Raw genomic sequence first — 10,943 nt, 5'->3', positions numbered from 1 at the left:
GTACCTCGGGGTGGGGATGATATCGGGGGAGGCTTTGACAGGAAAGGCTGAGGTACCTCGGGGAGGGGATGATATCGGGGGAGGTTTTGACAGGAAAGGCTGAGCTACCTCGGGAAGGGGATGATATCGGGGGAGGCTTTGACGGGAATGGCTGAGGTACCTCAGGGAGGGGATGATATCGGGGGAGGCTTTGACGGGAAAGGCTGAGGTACCTCAGGGAGGGGATGATATTGGGGGAGGCTTTGACGAGAAAGGCTGAGGTACCTCAGGGAGGTGATGACATCGGGGGAGGCTTTGGCGGGAAAGGGTGAGGGACTTAAAGGAGAGGACGGAAGGGAGAGAGGTTTTGGTGGTAAAGGCTGAGGTACCTCAGGGAGGAGATGGCATCGCAGAGGCTGCAGTGGGAAATGCTGAGGTAGCTCTGGGACGGGATGGCACTAAGGTGTGGTTTCAAAGGGAAATGCTGAGGTACTTTGAGGAAAGGATGCTGGGCTAGGAACTATGAACACATCAGATCGGTTAAGAGAATGTTGATGACAGAAATTTCTACAGTAAAGTATTCCAGCAAAGACAGGGAGATGAGCAAAACTTATATCAGGCCTCCTAGGATTCCTGCAGGTTAGGGGTCAGGGATGATGAGGTTGTTAACTCGGTCCTAACTTTTTCTTTCTCTCCCTCTCTTGCAGCACCAGACTGAATGGAGAAGCAAGTGGATGGGAAGTTCCTGCGCCACGACACAGACCACATTTATTACTCTCGCCTCCGAGACCCGGAGAACCGAACCGTTCTCATCGTGCCTTGAAGCAACCTCTGCTCATGCGCTTCTCCCAGGGAGAAGGCAGAATGGGAGTGACTCGCCACGTTAAACAACAGGGTGTACACTCTGCAGCTTTCAAGCCCAGCTCTGCATTAGCTCACCCCTGCAATTTTGCACCGCCCACGCAAATTTGAGTTGTCGCTGGTTGTTGCAGCGTTTGGCTTTGGTGAGGACAGCGTGTGTTTGTCAGCAGTTGGTGTAGGGTGGAATCTTGAGGAGAAAGTGATATTTCCGTGCCAGAACTGGTTGGTGTTTGCATGGTATTGTGGTAGTTGTTCCCGCAGGTGATCAGTGCTGGAGTGTTATTGCAGGATGAGGGGATTTTGAAGGCTTGTCTGTGAGATGCACTAGAGGCAGCAGTTGCAAACGAAAGGCTGAGGTGTGGAGAGTTTGTCGGTGGGTTTTGGACAGTTGTCAGTTGAAGAGTTGGTTGTTTGCAGGTGAGGTGTAGAGCAGAGGGTGAAGCTGACTTTGCCTGGGCGGCGCAACTGGATGGGTGTGCAGAGCTGAGGAGAGCGGGCTTCTGCGGGTGACCCTAAAGCTGGAGAACCAGCCAGCGGCAGCTCCAGACAGTCCCGCTGCCGAGCTTGGCTGTGTAGGGCCAGTGCCCTGGGGCACAGGGAGTGTGACCCTCCGCAAGCACCAAACAGCAGGTGAGGACTGTGGGGATTTGTACTGAGCTATGATATCTCTAAGGCATGTGCGAGGGGCCGGGGCCAAGGCAAGGTGGGCTCGTTGTGGGGTGTGGGGAGGTGTCAGCCCCCGGACTCAGCCCCTGTCTGATTGTAGTGCCCTTGGGCTGGTGTAGCTCAGTCCTCTGTGTGTTTCTCTTCAGGTGGAGCAGCGTGCAAAGGAAAAGCAAGGAAGGAGAGGAAGGTGGTGAACCTATGAGGAAGAGTGTAGCAAATCTGGCGTGGACTCACGGTAAGGTGCCATGAGAGACATTTATTACAAACTCAGGTTTGCATTTATACTCGCTATGATGCTTGCTCAAGCATTTGCTCTTTAGCTAAGTTAGACATGACACGAGCGATGTAACTGCCATATACGCATTTTTTTCTATAGTAAGCTGTCCCTCTGTCCCTGATGTATCAGTCCTGTATCCTGTATCTTAGTAGTCATAATTTTTCCCCAAGTAGATGAATATTTTGCAAGCAGCTTTATCTCCAGTCGTTACCTGTTCATATAATTCTCATTCATCTTTGTGCCATGTCTCCAACTGAAATGTACCAGTTGTAGGAAAGTCTAGCACCTGATTAGCAATCCATTCTAATAAACTCACCAATCAGACCCCTGATACATCCTGATTTTGCGTTTGTAGCGCATGTTGAAGGACATCCAGGGTTTGTCTTTGCTTAAGGGATAACTTCCCTCCCATGGTTCCCAATCGCTCACCTTTCGTTGGTGGTGGGCGCGCACTGTCCTGGTTCCCGGTCCTGTTTCCTGGTTCGATTGGGCTTCGCTACCAGAGCGGCTACTGCCTTTATAGGCACGCTGAAAGTCCCTGTTCCAGGGCGCCATTTGTAGCGAATGCGGTACGGACTCTCTTTTAAGGTGCAATGAGAGATGTTTATTACAAATTCAGGCTTGCGTTTATACTCGCTATGATGCTTGCTCAAGCATTTGTTGATTAGCTAAGTTAGTCATTACATAAGTGATGTGTTTTGTGTTCCCACCAAAGTCACTGCCATAAACACCTTTTTTGTCTATCACAAGCTGTCCCTCTGTCCTTGATGCATCAATCCTGTATCAACTCCTCTGTCCTTGATGTATCACATAGCATACAGTCCTTTGTTCTTGTATTTTTCCACTAATGCTTGTTCTCATGCTGTTGACTCTTGCAGTTTCTCATGTGCCCGGTCTTCCGTGTACTGACACAGAAGAGCGATCACGAAAGAGGATTGGAGCTACGAGTCAAGAGTGAGGAGGAAGATGGGCAGGCTGAGCCAGCGAGAAGGAGAATGTATCCTTAAGCACAGGGAACGATCTGTGATTAGTGCGTCCCCCTCCCACCCCTAGAAACCGTGCTCGGGGGTAAAGTGGTAAAATGGGAGCAGGGGCTGTTGGCTGTGTTTTGGGAGGTGGGGGTGGTGAGCAGGGGCTGGGCTCTTGGACTTGGGAGCAGTTAAGGGAGCAGGGTGGTCATCCCTTGGGAGGTGTCTGTCTGCCAGCAGGTAAAGGAGGGGGAAGAGGATCCTGCCGGGGTGAGGGCCTGGCCAGCTCTCCACTCCCAGGGCTCTTGATGCTGGTGTGGTGTGTTGCTGTAAGTGCCAGGGGTGACTGGCAAAGAAAGTCTTTGTGGGGTGCATGCTGGGAAACTGTGCTGCTACGGAGGGGCTGGGTTGGTGGGAAGGCCTGTGCGGGGGGCCGGGGCCAAGGCAAGGTGGCCTTGTGGTGGGGTGTGGGGATGCGTCAGCGACCGGACTCGCCCCCTCGTGTGACTGTACGGGCCTGGGGTGGGTATATTTTTGTTTTCTGTGCATCTCTGTTCGGGTGGAGCAGCTCGAAAGGCGAAAGCAAGAAAGAAGAGGAAGGTGGTGAACCTACGAGGAAGAGCGATCAAGAAAGAGGATTGGAGTGCATCTGCAAGTCAACAGGGATCAAGAAAGAAGATGACGGTGGTAGAGCTGCGAGTCAGGAGGGATCAAGAAAGAAGAGGAGGAAGGTGATGGAGCTGCGAGTCAGGAGTGAGGAGGAAGAAAATGTCCCCCTTGGGACAGGGACCTCCCTGTAATCAGGACTGCGCCCTCCCACCCCTGGAAACTGCTCAGGGGCCCAGACATCCATGGGAAGGTTGTGTCCGACAACACGAGCCAGATCTTCAGCACTGGCTGCTGTTCAGCTGGGACCAGGGGCTGCTGGTGGGGTTTCGGGAGGCGGGGTGGGTGAGTAGAGGCTGGGCTTTTGTACTCGTGAGTGGTTGAGAGAGAGGGCTGGACACCTCTTGGGAGGTGTCTTGTCTGTCTGCCATCAGCTAAAGGAGGGGGAAGAGGATCCTGCCGGGGTGAGGGCCTGGCCAGCTCTCCACTCCCAGGGCTCTTGATGCTGATGTGGTGTGTTGCTGTAAGTGCCAGGGGTGACTGGCAAAGAAAGTCTTTGTGGGGTGCATGCTGGGAAACTGTGCTGCTACGGAGGGGCTGGGTTGGTGGGAAGGCCTGTGCGGGGGGCCGGGGCCAAGGCAAGGTGGGCTTGCTGTGGGATGTGGGGATGCGTCAGCGACCGGACTCACCCCCTATGTGACTGTACGGGCTTGGGGTGGGTGTATTTCTGTCTTCAGGGCATTTCGGTTTGGGTGGAGCAGCTCACAAAGGCGAAAGCAAGAAAGGAAAGTAAGGTTGTGAACTTACGAGAAAGAGTGATCAAGAAAGAGGATTTGAGTTCATGCGGGAGTCGAGGGATCAAGAAAGAAGAGGAGGAAGGTGATGGACGTGCATATTGAAAATGAGAGGGAAGATGGGCAACCTGAAGCATGGAGCAAGGGAATGTCTCCTAGAACAAAGGGACCTTTCTGTAATCAGAGATCCCCCCTCCTACCCTACAAACTGAACAAAGAGGACTGCGAGAGGGAGCGCTCTGACAGGACAAGAGGTATCAGTAAATCTGGCAAGAGGACAGTGGGGGAAGCGCTCTGGCGGATCAACAAGTCTCAATATATGTGGCAAGAGGATGATGGGGGAGAGTTCACCAGTGGTTCAAAAGTCACCCAGAAAAAGGGGAAGAGGATGTCAAGGGGGGAGCGCTCTGGTCGATCACAAGACTCTCCTAAAAAACACAACAGGATGGTGGTGGGGGGCCATGTCCTATATGGGACAAGGGGTCCCGAGAAATCCAGCAAGAGGATGGTGGGGGGGAGCACTCCAGCAGACCAAGAATGTACTAAGGAAAGGCAAAAGGACGGCAGGAGGAGAGACCCAGTGGGTCAAGAGGTACCGAGAAATCCAGCAAGAGGACGACAGGGAGGAGCTCTTTAGCAGGCCAAAATCCCACTGAGGAAAGGCAAGAGGACAGCGGGGGAGAGTGCTCCAGTTCTTCAAGTGACTTCCCAGGCAGAAGGCAGGAGCATGGCGGGGCAGGACTGCGGCAGGTCAAGAATTCTCAGTCTGGCAATAGGATGGCGGGGAGGAGCGTTCCAGCGGGAGAAGAGCGCCCTGACTAGAGGCAAGACGAGGGTGAGGGAGAGCACTCGGACGTGTCAAGAAGACTCCCCCAAAAAGTGCAAGAGGAAGGCCGGTGGGGAGAGCAATCCAGCAGATCAGGAAGTCTCAATAAATGCGGTAAGAAGGTGGCAGGTGGGAGCTCCCCAGTGGTTCAAGAGGTCCCAAGATATCCAGCAAGAGAACTGTGAGGGAGAGCGCTCCAACAGGTCAAGCGGTGTCAAGAAATCCAGCAAGACAATGGTGGAAAACGCTCCGGTGAGTCACAAGATTCCCCCAAAAAAAGGCAAGAGAATGGTGCAGGGGAGCACTCTGGTGGATCAAGAAGCACTCAGGAAAAGGGGAAGAAGATGGTGGGGGGGAGCACTCTGGTTGGTCACAAGACTCCCCCAGAAAACACAAGAGGGTGGCAGGGGGAACGCCCTAATGGGTCAAGAGGACCCAAGAAATCCAGCAAGAGGACGGCGAGGGGGAGCGCTCCAGCAGATCAGGAAGTCTCGATAAATGCGGTAAGAGGATGGCGGGTGGGAGCCCCCCCAGTGGTCCAAGAGATCCCAAGAAATCCAGTAAGAGGACGGCGAGGGGGAGCGCTCTGGCAGATCAGGACGTCTCAATAAATGCGGTAAAAGGATGGTGGGTGGGAGCCCCCCAGTGGTTCACAAGGTTCCAGGAAATCCAGCAAGAGGACGGCGTGGGGGAGCGCTGTGGCAGATGAAGAACCCTCAGTACATCTGGCAAGAGGACGGTGAGTGGGTGCTCTGATGGGTCAAGGTTGCTCTGAAAAAAGCCCAAGAGGGTGGTAAGGAGAAGCTCACCGGTGATTCACGAATCACCCAGAAAAAAGGGAAGAGGACAGTGCGGGGGAGCTCTTCAGTTGTTGAAGAGAATCCCCAGAAAAAGGCAGGAGGATGATGAGGGGGAACACTCTGGCGGGTCAAGAAGTCTCAATAAGTCCGGCAAGAAGACGGTGGGGAGGAGAGCTCGTGTGGGTCAAGAGGTCCCAAGAAACCCAGCAAGAGGACAGCAGGGGCGAGCGCTCCGGCAGATCAGGAAATCTCGATAAATGCAGTTAGAGGATGGTGGGTGTGAGCCCCTCAGTTGTTGAAGACGTCCCAAGAAATCCAGCAAGAGAACTGCGAGGGGGAGCGCTCCGGCAGGTCAAGCGATGTCAAGAAATCCAGCAAGACAATGGTGGAGAACTCTCCGGCGAGTCACAAGACTCTCCCAAAAAAGGCAAAAGAATGGTGCAGGGGAGCACTCTGGTGGATCAAGAAGCACCCAGGAAAAGGGGAAGAGGATGGTGGGGGGAAACGGCCTGGTTGGTCACAAGACTCCCCCAAAAACCACAAGAGGGTGGCAGGGGGAACGCCCTAAGGGGTCAAGAAGTCCCAAGAAATCCAGCAAGAGGACGACAGGGAGGAGCTCTTTAGCAGGCCAAAATCCCACTGAGGAAAGGCAAGAGGACAGCGGGGGAGAGCGCTCCAGTTCTTCAAGTGACTTCCCAGGCAGAAGGCAGGAGCATGGCGGGGCAGGACTGCGGCAGGTCAAGAATTCTCAGTCTGGCAATAGGATGGCGGGGAGGAGCGTTCCAGCGGGAGAAGAGCGCCCTGACTAGAGGCAAGACAAGGGTGAGGGAGAGCGCTCGGATGTGTGAAGAAGACTCCCCCAAAAAAGTGCAAGAGGAAGGCCAGGGGGAGAGCAATCCAGCAGATCAGGAAGTCTCAATAAATGCGGTAAGAGGATGGCGGGTGGGAGCCCCCCCAGTGGTCCAAGAGATCCCAAGATATCCAGCAAGAGGACGGCAAGGGGGAGCGCTCCAGCAGATCAGGAAATCTCGATAAATGCGGTTAGAGGATGGTGGGTGGGAGCCCCACAGTTGTTTAAGGCATCCCAAGAAATCCAGCAAAAGGACGGCGAGGGGGAACGCTCCGGCAGATCAGGACGTCTCAATAAATGCAGTAAGAGGATGGCGGGTGGGAGCCCCCCAGTGGTTCAAAATGTCCCAAGATATCCAGGAAGAGAACTGTGAGGGGGAGCGCTCCGGCAGGTCAAGCGATGTCAACAAATCCAGCAAGACAATGGTGGAGAACGCTCCGGTGAGTCACAAGACTCCACCAAAAAAGGCAAGAGAATGGTTAGAGGATGGTAACAGGCAGCTTTGAGAGCACTCTGGTGGATCAAGAAGCACCCAGGAAAAGGGGAAGAGGATGGTGGGGGGAAACGGCCTGGTTGATCACAAGACTCCCCCAAAAACCACAAGAGGGTGGCAGGGGGAACGCCCTAAGGGGTCAAGAGGTTCCAAGAAATCCAGCAGGAGGACGGCGAGGGGGAGCGCTCCAGCAGGCTGAGATTGTACTAAAGAAAGGCAAAAGGACAGCAGGAGGAGAAACCCAGTGGGTCAAGAGGTCCCAAGAAATCCAGTGAGAGGACAACAGGGAGGAGTGCTCTGGCAGGCCAAAATCTCAGTGAAGAAAGGCAAGAGGACAGCAGGGGGGAGTGCTCTAGTTCTTCAAGTGACTTCCCAGGTAGAAGGCAGAAGGACGGTGGGGTAGCGCTGGGACAGGTCGAGAATTCTCAATCTGGCAATAGGACAGCAGGGAGGAGCATCCAGCGGGACAGGAGCGCCCTGAAAATAGGCAAGACAAGGGTGAGTGAGAGCACTCCGAGATGTCAAGAAGTGTCAAAAAATCTGGTAAAGGATGGCAGGGGGGAGTGCTGTGGATATTCAAGAGACTCCCCAGTAAAAGGCAAGAGGACGGCGCGGGGAAGTGCTCCAGCACGTCAAGATGGCACTGAAGAAAGGCAAGGTCACAGTGGGGGGGAGCATTCCCGTTGTTCCACTGGTTCAAAAGGTCCCAAGAAATCCAACAAGAGAACTGCGAGGGGGAGCGCTCTGGCAAGTCAAGCGGTGTCAATAACCCCAGCAAGGCAACGGCGGAGAGCGCTCTGGTGAGTCACGAGACTCCCCTACAAAGGACGAGAGGATGGTGGAGGGGAGCCCACCAGTGGTTCAAGCAGCACCCAGGAAAAGGGGAGGAGGCTGGCGAGGGGCAGGCCTCTGGCGGGCCAAGATCACTGAGGGAAGGTGCGGGGGAGCTTGCTGGTGGCTCAAGAGACCTCTAGAAAAAGGTAAGAGGGCGGCGGGGGGTGGGAGGGCGCCTCAGCTGGTGAAGAGGAACCCCGAAAACAAGGCAAGAGAATGTTGGTGGGGGGAGCGCTCTGGCGGTTCCAGAGGCTCCCCGAGATCCACTCAGACGGCAGCGGGTAACGTGGCAGCTCAGCGTCAATCAAAGAAGAACAGGAAGGCGGTTGACCTGCAATTCCAGAGCGAGGAGGAAGACTGGCAACCTGAACGAGGAGCAGCATGGCCTCTGAAATCCTCCTTTAATCTGGGCTCAGGTAAGCTGGAAGCAGGGGGCATAGGCTGGGGTTTGGGAGGTGGGCAGGTGAGAAATGATCCGCATTTTTGATCTGCTGAGTGACTGAAGCGCCTGGGAGTTCATTTGGAGTCGTTGCCTTACTTGATTTTACACTGACTTTTGCATTATATTTTAATGACGTAGAATTTTCCGTTTTGACATCGAAACCTAAACTTCTTTGGAAATTCATCCTCTGTCCCTTCAGTCTCAGCTCGTGGCACTTCCACTGTCTCGTGGCCCGCGTTTCAATGTACATTAGATCGCTTCCTGGGCCTTGGATTTTAAGTAATGGTCCGTCACAAGTTTGTTTTTCTTGTCCTTAACAGGCAGCTTTGAGAGCTCTCTAAGGAAAAGTGATATCTTTTTACCTTGTTACTGCTCTTTCCATGTTACGAGCAGCCACCCTCTTTATGATCAGTCTCATGCTTTTCTTCCTTTCTTGCCCAGGTTCAGAATACCAGGAATTCCAAGCTTCAAGTTTCCTGTGGAACATTGCGGGAGACCTCGATAACGTGGCAATGAGGGAGGTGATGAAGAGAAACAATACCTGTTCCTTTCCCATTTCAAGACGTTATTTTTTACCTTCCTGGTAGCTGTGAGATGATTTGCAATCTTGCGCTAGCATCTGCCTGAAAGAGAACACGGACCCTTTGGGTGCCTCCTCAAGAAATACTTGCTCTATGGTTCTGGCGATGTCCAGGCTTCAAGGGTGGGGCATAGGGGAGTGTAAATCTTAGGGGGCCTCCCGGGATGTCTGCAGGTTTGGGTGACCCGTGGCTGGGACGGGGACGCCGAGGTTGTCAATCTTGCCCTGAATCTCTCGCTCCCTCTCTTGCAGCACCCGAGACCGAATGGAGGAGCAAGTGTACGGGAAGTTCCTGCGCCACGCCACAGATCACATTTATCGCTCTCGCCCTGGGAGACCCGGAGAACCAAACCGTTCCCATCGTGCCTTGAAGCAGCCTCTGCTCACGCGCTTCTCCCAGGGAGAAGGCAGAATGGCAGTAGCTCGCCACGTTATACCACAGGGTGCACACTCTGCAGCTTTCAAGCCCAGCTCTGCGTTAGCTCACCCCTGCAATTTTGCACCGCCCACGCAAATTTGAGTTGTCGCTGGTTGTTGCAGCGTTTGGCTTTGGTGAGGACAGCGTGTGTTTGTCAGCAGTTGGTGTAGGGTGGAATCTTGAGGAGAAAGTGATATTTCCGTGCCAGAACTGGTTGGTGTTTGCATGGTATTGTGGTAGTTGTTCCCGCAGGTGATCAGTGCTGGAGTGTTATTGCAGGATGAGGGGATTTTGAAGGCTTGTCTGTGAGATGCACTAGAGGCAGCAGTTGCAAACGAAAGGCTGAGGTGTGGAGAGTTTGTCGGTGGGTTTTGGACAGTTGTCAGTTGAAGAGTTGGTTGTTTGCAGGTGAGGTGTAGAGCAGAGGGTGAAGCTGACTTTGCCTGGGCGGCGCAACTGGATGGGTGTGCAGAGCTGAGGAGAGCGGGCTTCTGCGGGTGACCCTAAAGCTGGAGAACCAGCCAGCGGCAGCTCCAGACAGTCCCGCTGCCGAGCTTGGCTGTGTAGGGCCAGTGCCCTGGGGCACAGGGAGTGTGACCCTCCGCAAGCACCAAACAGCAGGTGAGGACTGTGGGGATTTGTACTGAGCTATGATATCTCTAAGGCATGTGCGAGGGGCTGGGGCCAAGGCAAGGTGGGCTCGTTGTGGGGTGTGGGGAGGTGTCAGCCCCCGGACTCAGCCCCTGTCTGATTGTAGTGCCCTTGGGCTGGTGTAGCTCAGTCCTCTGTGTGTTTCTCTTCAGGTGGAGCAGCCTGCAAAGGAAAAGCAAGGAAGGAGAGGAAGGTGGTGAACCTATGAGGAAGAGTGTAGCGAATCTGGCGTGGACTCACGGTAAGGTGCCATGAGAGACATTTATTACAAACTCAGGTTTGCATTTATATTCGCTATGATGCTTGCTCAAGCATTTGCTCTTTAGCTAAGTTAGACATTACATGAGCGATGTAACTGCCATATACGCATTTTTTTCTATACTAAGCTGTCCCTCTGTCCCTGATGTATCAGTCCTGTATCCTGTATCTTAGTAGTCATAATTTTTCCCCAAGTAGATGAATATTTGCAAGCAGCTTTATCTCCAGTCGTTACCTGTTCATATAATTCTCATTCATCTTTGTGCCATGTCTCCAACTGAAATGTACCAGTTGTAGGAAAGTCTAGCACATGATTAGCAATCCATTGTAATAAACTCACCAATCAGACCCCTGATACATCCTGATTTTGCGTTTGTAGCGCATGTTGAAGGACATCCAGGGTTTGTCTTTGCTTAAGGGATAACTTCCCTCCCATGGTTCCCAATCGCTCACCTTTCGTTGGTGGTGGGCGCGCACTGTCCTGGTTCCTGGTCCTGTTTCCTGGTTCGATTGGGCTTCGCTACCAGAGCGGCTACTGCCTTTATAGGCACGCTGAAAGTCCCTGTTCCAGGGCGCCATTTGTAGCGAATGCGGTACGGACTCTCTTTTAAGGTGCAATGAGAGATGTTTATTACAAATT

This window comes from Patagioenas fasciata, chromosome 6, assembly GCF_037038585.1.
Source record: "Patagioenas fasciata isolate bPatFas1 chromosome 6, bPatFas1.hap1, whole genome shotgun sequence".
NCBI lineage: Eukaryota > Metazoa > Chordata > Aves > Columbiformes > Columbidae > Patagioenas > Patagioenas fasciata.
The sequence above is the reverse complement of the archived record's forward strand: the minus strand, read 5'-3'. Positions refer to the sequence as shown.